Genomic DNA, 14865 nt, shown 5'->3' with positions numbered 1-14865 from the left:
ATTATCATCACAAATACCTAGACAGCTCATATAGTTTACAATAATGATATGAAGCATGGACCATGCAAGCTTTGGCATACCCATTTATTCAAGAGATACTACTAGCATTCAAACACCATATCCGGCAGAAGATCTTGTCGAGGGGACTGGCCGCCCCGAAGCTGGAGGACCTCAACATACGAGAGCGTTTCCCCATGGAAGTGAGATGGAGAGGATCGAGAGGCTAGGGCTTTGGGGTTTTTCACATGGAGATCGAGTTAAGGGTTCTACGGTTATAGCAGAGGCGTGGAAGAGGTGGAGAGGTTTGAAAAGTTTTCCCTCGTCGGCAGTTGAATTTGTTTTACTTATTTTCTTCTTCCTCGATTCTGGATACCGAATTCATTTCTAATCCTTTGAAGAATTTCGCCGGCTTTGATAGAGATAGGAATTGAGGTTGTTGAAAGATGGAGATAAATGTCATCGCGTTGGATTATAGGAGATCAAAATCTTAACCGATATCATGATAAATCCACGCTTGTCCAGATATAAAACAAAGAGAGATAGATGTACTTTCAACCATCTACTATTTATCGATGACTGCTTATTGCTATCAAGAGCCAACAATGAGGATTGCTTTACTTTCAAGATAGTTAATTTAGAACTATAGCTTACGATAGCTTACAATCGAAGCCATCAACTTGTCTTAATACTCAATTCCCTTCATTCCACATATTGACCCCGCAATGCTTCAAAACATTATTGCTCTGCTACATATTCAAAAGATTGAACTGGTTGGTTGTTACCTTGGCATCCCTCTCAAAGGTGCTAGAATCATTATTCAAGACATTCAACCTATTAGATTCCACATTTTGGGTCATCTTGATTCAAGGAAATGGAAAACTATATCCATTACAAGTTGTTTAACCGTGATTAAATTAGTACAAAGCTTGTAATGACTTGGAACCATATTTGAAAAAAATAGCCAAGAAGTTGCTATTTCGATTTTTTGGCCCTATATAAGTGCTGAAGATATACTTGGTACATAGTCGATGTGAAACTATTTAGGGTAAGCCACATGAGTCTAAATTGCCTGTTTGATTGTCATCTAAATAATTTCCTAAGTAATCCCCTTTTATAAAAGAATTTATTGATTGGACTATGATATAAAATCGCCCGGAGAAGCAGCATTGCTGCCATTACCTTTCGGGACTGGCCATGAGACATACATATATCTCTATTCTTTTATATTTTTATTAAAACCAAGCATAGAGTAGATGTGTTTCATGTTTTTACCCAACCACTTCCCACTACAAGGAGTGGGTGGCTAGTGTTAAGTGTGACGAAGGAGATTTTTCTGGGTGAAAATCTTCTTAACTTGTTGGAGCAAACCAATCATGTTTGTAAATTCCTAAGTAAACGTCACATAGAAAGTCCTTTGGGTGTTGATGGTTCTTCTAGAAAGTTCAATCCTTTCAGGAAGTTTCTCCACCTGATGATGCATGGTCTCATATTCCATCGCCTGGAGAAGCAGCATCGATGCCATTACCTTTCGGGACTGGCCATGAGACATACGTACACCTCTTTTCTTTTATTTTTTTATTTAAACTAAGCATAGAGTAGATGTGTTTCATTTTTTACCCAGCTGCTTCTTGCTACAAGGAGTGGGTGGCTAGTGTTAAGTGTGACGAAGGAGGTTTTTCTGGGTGAAAATCTTCTTAACTTGTTGGAGCAAACCAATCATGTTTTTGTAAATTCCTAAGTAAACGTCATATAGAAAGTTCTTGGGTGTTGATGGTTCTTCTTGAAAGTGCAATCCTTCTAGGAAGTTCCTCCACCTGATGGCAGTCCCATATTCTATGGCCTGGAGGTGCAGCATTGGTGCCATTACCTTTCAGGACTGGCCATGAGACATACATACACCTCTATTCTTTTGGTTTTGTTTTTTAATTTAAACTAAGAATAGTGTAGACATGTTGTTTCATTTTTAGCCGAACTGCTTCTTGCCACAAGGAATGGCTAGCGTCAGTTGTGACGAAGGAGATTTTTTTGGGTGAAAATCTTCTTAACTTGTTGGAGCAAACCAATCATGTTTGTAAATTCCTAAGTAAACGTCACCCGAGTAATGCATTTCTTTTTCTAAATTTGATTAGCAAAATTCCTTACTTGTTTGAGGATGTATGTATGAATATCAATTATGCCTCAATTTGATATAGTATCCATTGCAACACTTGCCCCTAGGACAACACAAAAGCATCCTAAAGTTTTTTACGAACTAGTGAATTTTTTAGAAGCAGGAGGGAATACCTTATTCGTTACAATTATTATTCAGCATCAAGCTCGTATTCTAAAGACGCCTTTCACATGTTTCTGCTTAGAAACTAAATAAAGTTGGGTCTACCAAGTGTAACAGCTAACAGGTCATTATAAATTATATCTCAGAGTCATTCTAGAGTGTTGACTATTTTGGACTTTGCTCCAAATATTGGTTTTGAGAGGGACCTATTTGCAAAATGATATTTCATTATATAAAAGGTACATGTTACCTCTTTTCCCGTGGGATGAAGGGCTTTGTTTTGTTTTTAGGTTGAAAGGGTTTTTCAGCCGCCGCCGCTCCCATCTTCTTCCTCTCGTGCGCTCTCGGTCTCCTGGCAACATCTGACTTGGTTTCCCTTCTGTCTTCACTCGCTGGAGGCTTTCTTCCTTCTTCCTTCTTCAACCGTGGCTTCTTCCTGTGGCTTCCCTGTTCCCGTGAGCCCCTTTCTTCTTTGCTGTTCACAGAAATTGCAACAAGGGAAGGTATGGTTTTGATACTCATTTGATCTACCATTGGAGCCGTAGAAAGGTTGATTTGCATACTACACTTTTGATCTATCATTGTGGCTGCAGAAGGGTGATCCGATCAGGTTGTTTCTTGCTTTATATTTGGTTTTATATTGCCTCATATTGTGATCATTTGGCAGTCCATATTTTGGGCTCTTATGTATCTATGTTTGTACCCTATTGGGAAGATTGATATAATGGATTGCTCCTCCTCCCCGTGGATGGAGGCACTTGCTGCCGAACCACGTAAATTTGGTGTCTTTGTGCTTATCTTTTCATGCCTGTGATGTGTTTGATGGAATGCCTGAATGAGTCCCATTCTTAATTGGTAAGCCGGATACAGTGAGTTTGTGCCCATTAATCCCAACATAGAGCCAAATACAATAAGAAGGATTGAAAAATAAAGGAAAAAAATCATGAGGCATGTCCTTCTTTAATTTCCATGCACCACCATCAGTATCACCTTAATCTCTCTCCAATCCCATATCTACACACACCATGATTGAAAGTGATCTAAAAACAGACCTTAGGGGATAATGATAGTCAACTTTAAAGACCACGCAATAGCACGTATCTAGTAGAATAGTGATTACGGGTATCGATCCACAGGAATTGGGATACAGTTGTTTTCTTAAAAAATATATATTTAAAAGAAAAAGTTTGTGAAGAAAATTAAACTAAGAAATTTAATATAAAAATGCAATTAAAAGGATATCAGTTGAGAGAACCTAGGGCAAGGAATTCACCACTAACATCGGAACAAGGGTTATTTGTTATGTATTTCATTCTTGGATCATTATGCAAATTGACTACAAGTCTAATAAGCATTCAAATAAAAATTTCATAAAAGTAATTTAGGCATAATCCATCTTTAGTTAGCATGAAATGTCTACCCTAATTTAAGGTGGCAGCACATTGCATCTTCCTTAAGCATGAACTATCTTATTTTTACTTCAATGATCATGAAGAGCAATTGTATAAACGTCATACTAAAAATTATAGAAATTAAATATGAGATGAAATGAAATATTCATTAGGAGCAAAATAAAGTTTATATAACTCCAGGAATAGAAAATTAAAATATAAAACCCTTGGCCCTTTGTTAGGGCTGCATCCAGCCCTAGAGAGGAAATCAGCCTTCCATGGAGTCGCGGGCGACAGCAGCAGTGGCACAGCAGCGGGCTCCCATTTATTTCTTTCTTCCTCTGGCGACTTCCATCGAAAACTTCCTCTCAGCACTTCATTATTTTTTATATGAGAAGTTATTCCCGAAATACCCCAAAGTCTTCTCTCTCTCCTTTTATTCTTGTGGGAACTCCCTGAGAAGAGCCAAGCTCTTCTTCTCCCGGTGGGGAACTTGGCCTCTCCGGAGATTGTGAAGATATGTGAAACCCCCACCGAAGTTGCCTCCCCTGTTTCACGCCTGGCCTTTTATAGGCTCCAATCTCTCTTTCCTCTTCCTTATTTTGAATCATGGATAAGGATGAACCCTTTGCCGTTGGGATGAAGCTTGGCCTGATTCGCTGGACTGCTGTGGTTCGGATCAAAGGAGAAGACGCGTGAAGCCGTTCGTGGATAATGAAATTTGCTGGGAAGTTTGTGGATGATGCCATTGATTGAATCCATGGATAAGGATGGATCACAATGGGATGAAGGTGGATGGATCCGTGAGCAGGGGATAGGAAGTTGGGACCTCGGCTGACAGCTGGGAACGGATGTGAAGTGATCCGGAACAGGGGAAGACGATGAGAGGATAAGCTTGGATCTTATCCATGGGCGATGAAGTTAATCCAAGTGCTAGGAAGGATTTGGAAGAGGATGAGGATGGGAGCAAATCCAGATGGGGTCTGGATTCTCGGGAACGGCTTGGGACGTTGGGAGTAATCCGGCAGAAGGTTGCTGGTTCTCATCCGGAAGATGGCTGGGAATTTGGCTGAGATGAAGATGCTAGGATGATGTTCACGAACGGGAGGAGATGGATGCCGAATCTGCTGAACCGTGATGAAGAGGATGACGTTGAATCCTAGCTGGTCGTGGGATAAGGATGAACTCGGACGGATTCGTGAGCTGGGAGGAAGGCTGCGGACGACTAGATTACAATCATGGGAGAGAGGAATCCAGAAGAGGATCTCGGTTTGGGAAGCGGCTGAGAAGAAATCTGGGAAGAAGGTGACATGGTTACAACGCGGAGAAACAGGGGATGTTGATGTTCTAATCTAGATTCGGTTCTGGATGAATGTTGGGAAATAGGGGAGCTGGGAAGGACGTGGAGGTTTGGAATCGGCTGATGGCTTGGTTTTGTTGTGGGACACGGGAGATGATGATCTGGTGACGTTGTTGAGAGCTTATCCGTAGAGGGGATCTAGCGGGAGAAGCTGGGATTTGAGTTTATCCCACGGGCGAAGAGGAGGGGAGATGAGCTGGGGCTCTCTACCGAAATGCCAGGAGGGTGGAGGAGGTTTTGTTTGACGTGGAACAGGGGCTGAGCTTGCTCGTGGATGATGAACGGGAAGGCTAGGATCAAACGCGAATGCTGGGCTGTTTGGTAGAGAGACGTGGAGGAAGATGGAAACGGGCGTGAGGGGAAATCTGGAGGTTGGGATGATGGGAATTGAACCGTTTGAAACAGGGGAGTTAATCCTATTCGGCTGGGAAAAGGCCAATGACCAGAATTCTCTGAGATCTGTGCAACTATAGATGAATAGATGATATACTTTGAGATCTGAGAAATAAATGATTGAAAAGTGTGGGAAGAGAAGTAGGTGAACTTGTGAAGAAACAGAAATTAATGGGAAGTACTGGATTTTGGAGGAGAGTTCTTGGAGTCGACTCCGGAGGATATGGAATTATGAAATGATGCAGTGTAGGTTTAGGTTTTATCTTATTGAGCTTGATTCGACCTGCATACATTAAGCTTAATCAATAATCAAAATTGAATTAAAATGCATTGATGAAGGTGAACATATTTTTTAGTTGAATTTACAAAATATGTGAATTAAAATAATGATAAGTGCTATGAATAAGATATTAGTTCATGCATTATTTAGCACTTATCAGATAAGCATAGATTTTTCAAACTATTGGATATAAGAGACACCCAAAGATTTTCATGAGGCATCGTCTTCATATGCTGGCTATTTAAACTTTAGGCGGAAAGCACTTTGAAGATTTCATGCAATTTAAGTACCTTGTGTCCACTTTTATTTTTTTATTTAAAGTAAGCATAGAGTAGATGTGTTTCATTTTTTACCCAGCTGCTTCTTGCTACAAGGAGTGGGTGGCTAGTGTTAAGTGTGACGAAGGAGGTTTTTCTGGGTGAAAATCTTCTTAACTTGTTGGAGCAAACCAATCATGTTTTTGTAAATTCCTAAGTAAACGTCATATAGAAAGTTCTTGGGTGTTGATGGTTCTTCTTGAAAGTTTAAATACCTTACGATAGCTCGTTTATGGTGTCTACACTATTATTTTGTTCCAAATTTACGACTATTAAATCACACTTATTATATGAAATCTAATGCAAAGTAGCAGTCAAACAGCAAGGAAAAATATTTAAGTAAGATTTCCATTACACATAAAATAAATTGCAGAAATTAAACTGACACTTAAAATATAGATTGTATAAAAAGAAAATTGATGGATTTCATAAAAATAAAATTGATTGCAAGAAAAAAAATGAAGATTGGAAGCCTAATGTTTCTTTTCTTCTGCGAAGAAAGCAAGAAATAACAAGAAACTTCCTCTTCTTTTATTCTACAAATAACAAGAAAACAAGAAAAGAAAACAGAGCATGGCTCCCCCTCGGTGGAACTCCTAAATAAAATAGAATACTTTTTTTTTTCCTTCCTTCTTAAAGCAGAGCTCTTCTTAAAACAGAGCTCTCCCCTATTTCTTGGCCCCAACCGAGAACTCTCTTTCTTTTTCTTTTCAAAAACAGAGCTCCCTTAGCCGATGGCCTCTCCTCCCTTTATATAGATCTCTACCTTCTTCTTAAAGCCGACAATGAATCCATGGGGAACGAACGCATGATCCTTGGGGCGGAATGCACGCAAACGGCTGGATCAAGGGAGCTGGCTTGATGGATGTGCGGACGTGGAGGCTGCAACAGAAGGAGATCACGGGATCGCTGGGAGGAGGCTGATCTGGAATGAAGAGTCCCGCGGGATCGACGGGAGGAAGGAGAGGGCGGATGCGGCTTGCTGATCTATGCATCGCGGACGCTTGGGATCTCAAATCCGGAAGAGAGTTGGGACTTCCTTCATGGATGGCTGCGATGGGTGCTGGGTCCCTGGAAATGGAAGGAGCTGCAGATGGTATGGCTGGGATTATGCATGATCCCATGGGGTGAGAGATGCGGAGGCTGCAATGGAAGGATGGCTGGCTTCACGAAAGGCTGGGACGCAGAGGGAATCCGGAAGAAGCTAGGAAATTGCTCGGGATGCTGGATGCGGTGTCTGGGATCACGCCTTGCAATCGGATGGGCTTGATTGCAGCGTGGGATGCCGTGGCTGGGCGGATCATGGAGAAGAAGAGCTTTGAATGCTGATTCGGGAATGCTTGGATCACGGGATGCTGTGGATGTTGATCACGAATGATGGACGGCTGCGGCACTGCGGGAGGAAGAAGAAAAACAGTGAAAAAATGAACAGTGTTTTCTCGTGACACTGTTCATATGAACAGTGTTTAGTCATATGAACAGTGTTAAACATTAGTCATATGAATAGTTTCATCTCAAACACTGTTCATATGAATAGTAACTTCAGGAATGAATAGTATTTTCAGCTATTCTTCATGAGATTGGAGGTTAGAAAGGTCTTTTTTTTGTGATGAAGTGAGAGTGGGAATCTCTATTCCGAAAGAGTGCGGGTGCTAATCCAGAAAGAAGAGAACGCGAGGATCACTGGGAGATCGCACGCGGGCTCGGATGTTTGGGTGCAAATATGCTTGAAAGGTAATGGCTGCGATGCTGCTTCTCCAGGCGATGGAATATGAGACTGCCATCAGGTGGAGGAACTTCCTGAAAGGATTGAACTTTCTAGAAGAACCATCAACACCCAAAGGACTTTCTATGTGACGTTTACTTAGGAATTTACAAACATGATTGGTTTGCTCCAAAAAGTTAAGAAGATTTTCACCCAGAAAAATCTCCTTCGTCACGCTTAACACTAGCCACCCACTCATTGTAGCAAGAAGCAACTAGGTAAAAAATGAATCATCTACTCCATGCTTAGTTTAAATATAAAAAAAAGAATAGAGGTGTATGTATGTCTCATGGCCAGTCCCGAAAGGTGATGCAGCAATGCTGCTTCTCCAGGCAATGGAATATGAGACTGTCATCAGGAGGAGGAACTTTCTGAAAGGTTGAACTTTCTAGAAGAACCATCAACACCCAAAGACTTTCTATGTGACGTTTACTTAGGAATTTACAAACATGATTGGTTTGCTCCAACAAGTTAAGGAGATTATCACCCAGAAAAATCTCCTTCGTCACACCTAACACTAGCCACTCCTTATAGCAACAGGAAGTTGGGTAGAAAACAACATGTCTTCTCTGATTCTTAGTTTAAATAAAAAACCAAAAGAGTCTATTTGAAAATCGACGCCAGGTAATAGAAAAAGTTAACTATAGAAGGTCAAAATCATATTCCAAATTTAGATGATTTTACAGAGCCTAAAAAACTATAATCCTCTTTGTGTCTATTGATTTAGGTGTCGATTAAGTAGTTAATGGAGAATTGAAGGGATTAACCATTTATCAATCTAATTGATCAAGTAATTAGATTGCATTATTTCATCGCATGTAGCAATTATAATTTTCATATCTGAAATCTAATTGATTATCTTATGACATGGGTTGCTGATCATGCTAAACATGATTCTAAACTTTGTAATCCCATTAACAATGCAATTAGAATCATCAATTTACTACATAAAAAATCAGCATGCAAAAAATCAGCAACCCTGAAAAAATTTGATTCGTTGCAATTATTATTCAGCATCAAGCTTGTATTCTAAAAACGCCTTTCACATGTTTCTGCTTAGAAACTAAGTAAAGTTGGGTCTACCAAGTGTAACAGCTAACAGATCATTATAAATTATATCTCAAAGTCATTTTTGATAATATCTAAGTCTGACATTCATTTATAATACCTATTTAGGATCATTTTACGATAATCATATTTCAAAAGAAAAATCGACCCATTGAAGTTCCTCCACCTGATGATGGTCTCATATTCCATCGCCTGGAGAAGCTGCATCACTGCCATTACCTTTCGGGACTGGCCATGAGACATACATACACCTCTGTTCTTTTATTTTTTTATTTAAACTAAGCATAGAGTAGATGTGTTTCATTTTTTACCCAGCTGCTTCTTGCTACAAGGAGTGGGTGGCTAGTGTTAAGTGTGACGAAGGAAGTTTTTCTGGGTGAAAATCTTCTTAACTTGTTGAGCAAACCAATCATGTTTTTGTAAATTCCTAAGTAAATGTCGTATAGAAAGTTCTTGGGTGTTGATGGTTCTTCTTGAAAGTGCAATCCTTCTAGGAAGTTCCTCCACCTGATGGCAGTCCCATATTCTATGGCCTGGAGCTGCAGCATTGGTGCCATTACCTTTCAGGACTGGCCATGAGACATACATACACCTCTATTCTTTTGGTTTTGTTTTTTAAATTTAAACTAAGAATAGTGTAGACATGTTGTTTCATTTTTAACCAAACTGCTTCTTGCCACAAGGAATGGCTAGTGTCAATTGTGACGAAGGAGATTTTTCTGGGTGAAAATCTCCTTAACTTGTTGGAGCAAACCAATCATGTTTGTAAATTCCTAAGTAAACGTCACATAGAAAGTCCTTGGGTGTTGATGGTTCTTCTTAAAAGTTCAATCCTTTCAGGAAGTTCCTCCACTGGATGACGGTCTCATATTCCAGCTCCTGGAGGAGCAACATTGCTGCCATTACTTTTTGGGACTGGCCATGAGACAGACATGCACTTTCTCTTTCGTTTCTTAATTAAACTAATCATCACCAGATGCATGCTGTTTCCCACCTTGCTTCTATATGCACGTTTGTTTTATGGTAACTTGAAAAGCAATTTAAGTAGCATAATGTCTTATTTTTAAGTCTTCACCATTGTATGTTTAACAACTTTTAGACTCTTGCTTATAGGCCCTACAGTTAAAGAATGTATTGTAGTTCATCACATTCTTCATTCGCTTCTTATGTTTTTGAAGTTGCTTCCCTACTGGATGAGTGGCCTCCATTGGGTCATTTCTCAGTGAGAAGCATACATTTAACATGGCCAGTATTAAACAGCATGGTGCTTTTTATTGTTGCATTGTGTTACCTGTCTCCTGGTGAATGTCAAATTAAAGAAGCATACATATGCTGGCTGTTTAAACTTTAGGCGGAAAGCACTTTGAAGATTTCATGCAATTTAAGTACCTTGTGTCCGCTGTTGCATGCATGAGTTAGTTTTAGCTAGATGATGTGTATTCTATCATGGTACATGCTTTTGGTTTCACTAGCTATATTTTTAGTAACCTGGCTGTTAACCATTGTGACCTCATTGTCTCGGCACCTCAACATGCCCCATGAAATCAACATGGCTCCTGTTTTTTGGGGATGTCGCCCCGTATTACACTTGGATGAGAACCATATAGCCACATGAGATTATCAGACGTCAATCTATTACACTCATAGAAGAATTGTGGTTATGCACGGCTACTTTTCATCATGCATTTGCTGTGTGATAATGAAACAGCTGTTTTTGGCTATTTAATGAGCCTAATTCATCATAAAAGCCTATTAAATATTTATAATTTTAAACGAAGGCATGTAAGGAATTGGTTGGGAATTGGCATTGAAACCCTCCTCCTTGTGACCCTATTTATTACAAGCACATCACGTCAATCAATCAGTTGGTCTTCAACTCTTGAATTGTTCCCGAGCCTCCTTGATTCGATCCTTGATCAACTCTTGATCCAATCGCCATCAACCGCTCAAATCGCCCTTCATCTCATGTATTGTCTTCGACTTAATCGTTGACGTACATTATATCACAGAAATACAACCAAATATAAAATAATAAATTACATCCCCTTTTAGGAGGCACGCAGGCCTCTCAAAACATCAAATAAGATGCATGCAAGCATCTGAAAAATTACATGACGTTATAGATCACATCGCAGGTCGTTACATTTGATACCAAAAGGGTTTGAATCCTATGATCATCACCGCATGCAGCAATTATAATTTTCAGATCTGAAATCTAATTGATTATCTTATGACATGGGTTGTTAAGCATACTAAACATGATTCTAAACTTTGTAATCCCATTAACAATGCAATTAGAATCATCAATTTATCACATAAAAAATCAGCAACCCTGAAAAAATCTGCATGCAGAAAATTTTCAGCATGCATAACTTTTTAAATTTTAGATCTAAGATGCCTATTAATAATTAATCCTTACCTTAATCTACGAAGCCTAGGCTCTGATACCACTGTTGGGAACCCGCCCATGCCGCTTATTGTACCACGCCTCTTGACAAAATAAATTTAAAATTTAGCACTTATATATATATATGCATCCTCTTCCTATTAGTGACTGAGAAGTCTTTTTTTAAAATTATTGGTGGGGATACAGCTTAATTTTTATTAATATGGTTGATTTACAGCTTATAAATAGACCGTCCAAATCATGGGTAGGTCAATTATAGAAGGGAAAAAAAATAGATTTTACTGGAAGAACCATCAACACCCAAAGACTTATTTTACGTAAAATATATATATATATATATATATATATATATATATATATATATATATATATATATATATATATATATATATATATATATATATATATATATATATATATATATACTCTTTCAACCATCTACTATTTATCGATGACTGCTTATTGCTATCAAGAGCCAACAATGAGGATTGCTTTATTTTCAAGATAGTTAATTCAGAACTATAGCTTACGATCGAAGCCATCAACTTGTCTTAATACTCAATTCCCTTCATTCCACATATTGACCCCGCAATGCTTCAAAACATTATTGCTCTGCTATATATTCAAAAGATTGAACTGGTTGGTTGTTACCTTGGCATCCCTCTCAAAGGTGCTAGAATCATTATTCAAGACATTCAACCTATTAGATTCCACATCTTGGGTCATCTTGATTCAAGGAAATGGAAAACTATATCCATTACAAGTTGTTTAACTATGATTAAATTAGTACAAAGCTTGTAATGACTTGGAACCATATTTGAAAAAAATAGCCAAGAAGTTGCTATTTCGATTTTTTGGCCCTATATAAGTGCTGAAGATCTACTTGGTACATAGTTGACATGAACTAAATGCACGCCTGTATTGGTCCTCATATACTCTCCACATTTAAGTCCTAGTATTTTCATCAAACTAAAGATCCAAATCTATTCAATTCCAATCATAAATACCTTGATCAGCCCATGATTCATCCAAATAGATTTGCGTCACAATATCCTATTTTAAGATATGGGGCAATATTCTTCGTAAGATAGTATTTTTTGGCTTTAATCAAACCATTTTTTTTACTTTTTATTATTGCCACCATGTTGGCTTGTGTAACAGCACCATGCATGCCATCCTAGACATTGGCACTATACTCTTGTATATATATATATATATATATATATATATATATATATATATATATATATATATATATATATATATATATATATATATATATATATATATATATATATATATATATCATTATTATATCACCTATATATATATTTTAAATGACCCCACTAATAGGAAGAGGATGCATATATATATATATATATATATATATATATATATATATATATATATATATATATATATATATATATATATATATCATTATTTTTTCGAAAACCAACATTTTCTTCCGAAGACTCGCAACCCTTCTAAAAAAGACATCGGACAAAAAAAAGTATTTTAAAGTATTTAAACCAACTAAAATTTAGAAAATAAGAAAAATTTCAATCTTTTTTTAAATTAAAACTCCAACAGATCACACTTCATATGATAGTGCTTACCATCATTGATAGTGTTTCCAAAGTAGTCTTACCATCCTATATTACTGTTGTTGTTGCTCGATTTCATTTCATGACTATTTACCCATATAACATTTCTTGATCGAGTAACATTATGCATGTTTTACTGTGACTTTGTTGCCAAGATGGATTGTCAAAATTCCTGTTTCATTGTTTAAAATGTATCCACTTTCAACAAGAAACCTCTTACACTAAAAAAAAACTATTTTGATGGGACTTGTGATGATTCATACAATGATATCCGAGCTGCTCCACCAGTCTTCCATCTGAATATTCTGATGGTACAAAAAAACTATTATTTTTCAAAGTATATATATGTATGCTATAGCTCCATCACAACACCACTCATGTGCTTTCTGAAGTATGGATACTATAGCTCGATCACATAGTATTCGTTGTCTCCATACCATATGCACTTTATCAACTAAGCTTGCCGAAAAAAACATGTTTCCACATAAGAAATCAGGTTTTCGGACCATACAAATAATAGAGCAAATGAATTAGAAAGGCTTATCGCTTCTATACAGGGTCTGCTTGTCAAGATTCAAGATTATCAGCACACATGATTACCCTTTCAACAATCTTGAATGACCCTTTCATTGTAAGAACCTGTGCAGGCGTGTGTTTAGTCCCATATCGGTTATCTGATGGGTAGATCTTGGATATCTATACAGGATCAAAAAACTTAAATAATACATTTTGGTTAGCCATTTTAGGTAAGATCCTAAATTGTTACAAATGGTATTAGAACGGACCTAGCCCATAACCTATGTGGACTGGGGGACACTGCATCACGTATTCATTGGGGCTTACCATCGGCCGATCGTAGTGTTTGTAACCATGCGGGCATGTATTTAGTCCCACATCAGTTATTCGCTGGGTAGATCTTAAATATCTATACAGAATCAAAAAATCCAAATAATATTTTCTGGCTAGCCATTTTGGATGAAGTCCTGAATTATTACAATCGACACGTAATATGTTGAGCTTTTCTGATCAACCTTATGGATATTATAATAAATTTTTGCTTGATAATGCAAGTAGGGAGCCTTAGGAAACCCTTAGCCCACATGAGATCAAGGTAGCATAGCCAAAAAAAAAACAAAAAAAAACAAAAAAAAAAAAAAAACAAACGAAAGAAAGCTCGATATAGATTAGAACTAGAAGCAGCAAAACAAACTAGAAGCAGGAATAATTAAAACTTAGAAGGAAGATAAGAACTAGAAGTAAGAAAAAAATCAAGAAGAAAACAAAAATCTAATCCGCTTCCAATTCCGATTGCAAACTGAATGCACCCTAATTCTTACACGCAGAAGGATAAGATGTTAGATGTACCAATGGAACTGTTTACATAATGAAATAGTATATTCCAACCCTTTTGCTTAATTATTTACATACAAAAGCACATGAATGATATGTGGAATAGCACTGAGTCTTAATTATCCCTAATGTGCAGAACAAGTCTTTATCATTATCATTATTATTATTATTATTATTATTATTATTTTTGGTAAAATGGCTATTCATATTCATGTAACTCTAACATGAGTACATCCAGCCAGATCACAAAAAAGTAAGGAATACAAAGGAAGAGGCACGGCTGATGCAGACGTCCAAAAAAAAATTCACTAGAATGCTGGACGATAAAGGAGGCGACCCAATCTACTACCCTGTTCGCCTCTCTGAACACATGTGCTGCCTGAATGACTCCCATCATCTGAGCTAATCTGGGAGCCTCCCAGATAAATGGATGACCATCACCATATCTATCCGCTCCACGGATCCAATCAATCATCATAGAAGAGTTCCCCTATAGGTACACTTGCTCGGCCCCAAGCATCCGCCCAGCATAAGATATTCCCTCCCAGGCTGCCCGCAACTCTGCCCCAACTACTGTAAGTCCTAGTGTGCACCGCCCTTCCGCTGCTATCAACCTACCAAAATGGTCCATGATCACAAATCCAACGCCTCCAGA

The 14865-nt window shown here is 38.0% G+C and overlaps 1 long non-coding RNA gene and 1 other non-coding gene across 2 annotated transcripts; one reads left to right on the top strand and one right to left on the bottom strand.

The window, feature by feature from the left end:
- Window positions 1–4105: 4105 nt before the first annotated feature.
- LOC120109009 lies at window positions 4106–10503 on the bottom strand. The gene is made up of 2 exons (XR_005510089.1): window positions 10236–10503; window positions 4106–5986 (listed from the first exon to the last, which is right to left on the bottom strand). It is a non-coding gene; the product is annotated as an uncharacterized LOC120109009 (long non-coding RNA).
- Window positions 10024–10155, top strand: LOC120109011. Its single transcript, XR_005510094.1, has one exon. It is a non-coding gene; the product is annotated as a small nucleolar RNA snoR137 (small nucleolar RNA).
- Window positions 10504–14865: the final 4362 nt, after the last annotated feature.

The sequence above is a fragment of the Phoenix dactylifera genome, unplaced genomic scaffold (genome assembly GCF_009389715.1).
Source record: "Phoenix dactylifera cultivar Barhee BC4 unplaced genomic scaffold, palm_55x_up_171113_PBpolish2nd_filt_p 001714F, whole genome shotgun sequence".
In the NCBI taxonomy this organism is placed as follows: Eukaryota; Viridiplantae; Streptophyta; class Magnoliopsida; order Arecales; family Arecaceae; genus Phoenix; species Phoenix dactylifera.
Note: the sequence above shows the minus strand (reverse complement) of the source record. Positions and strands in the feature narration are given on the sequence as shown.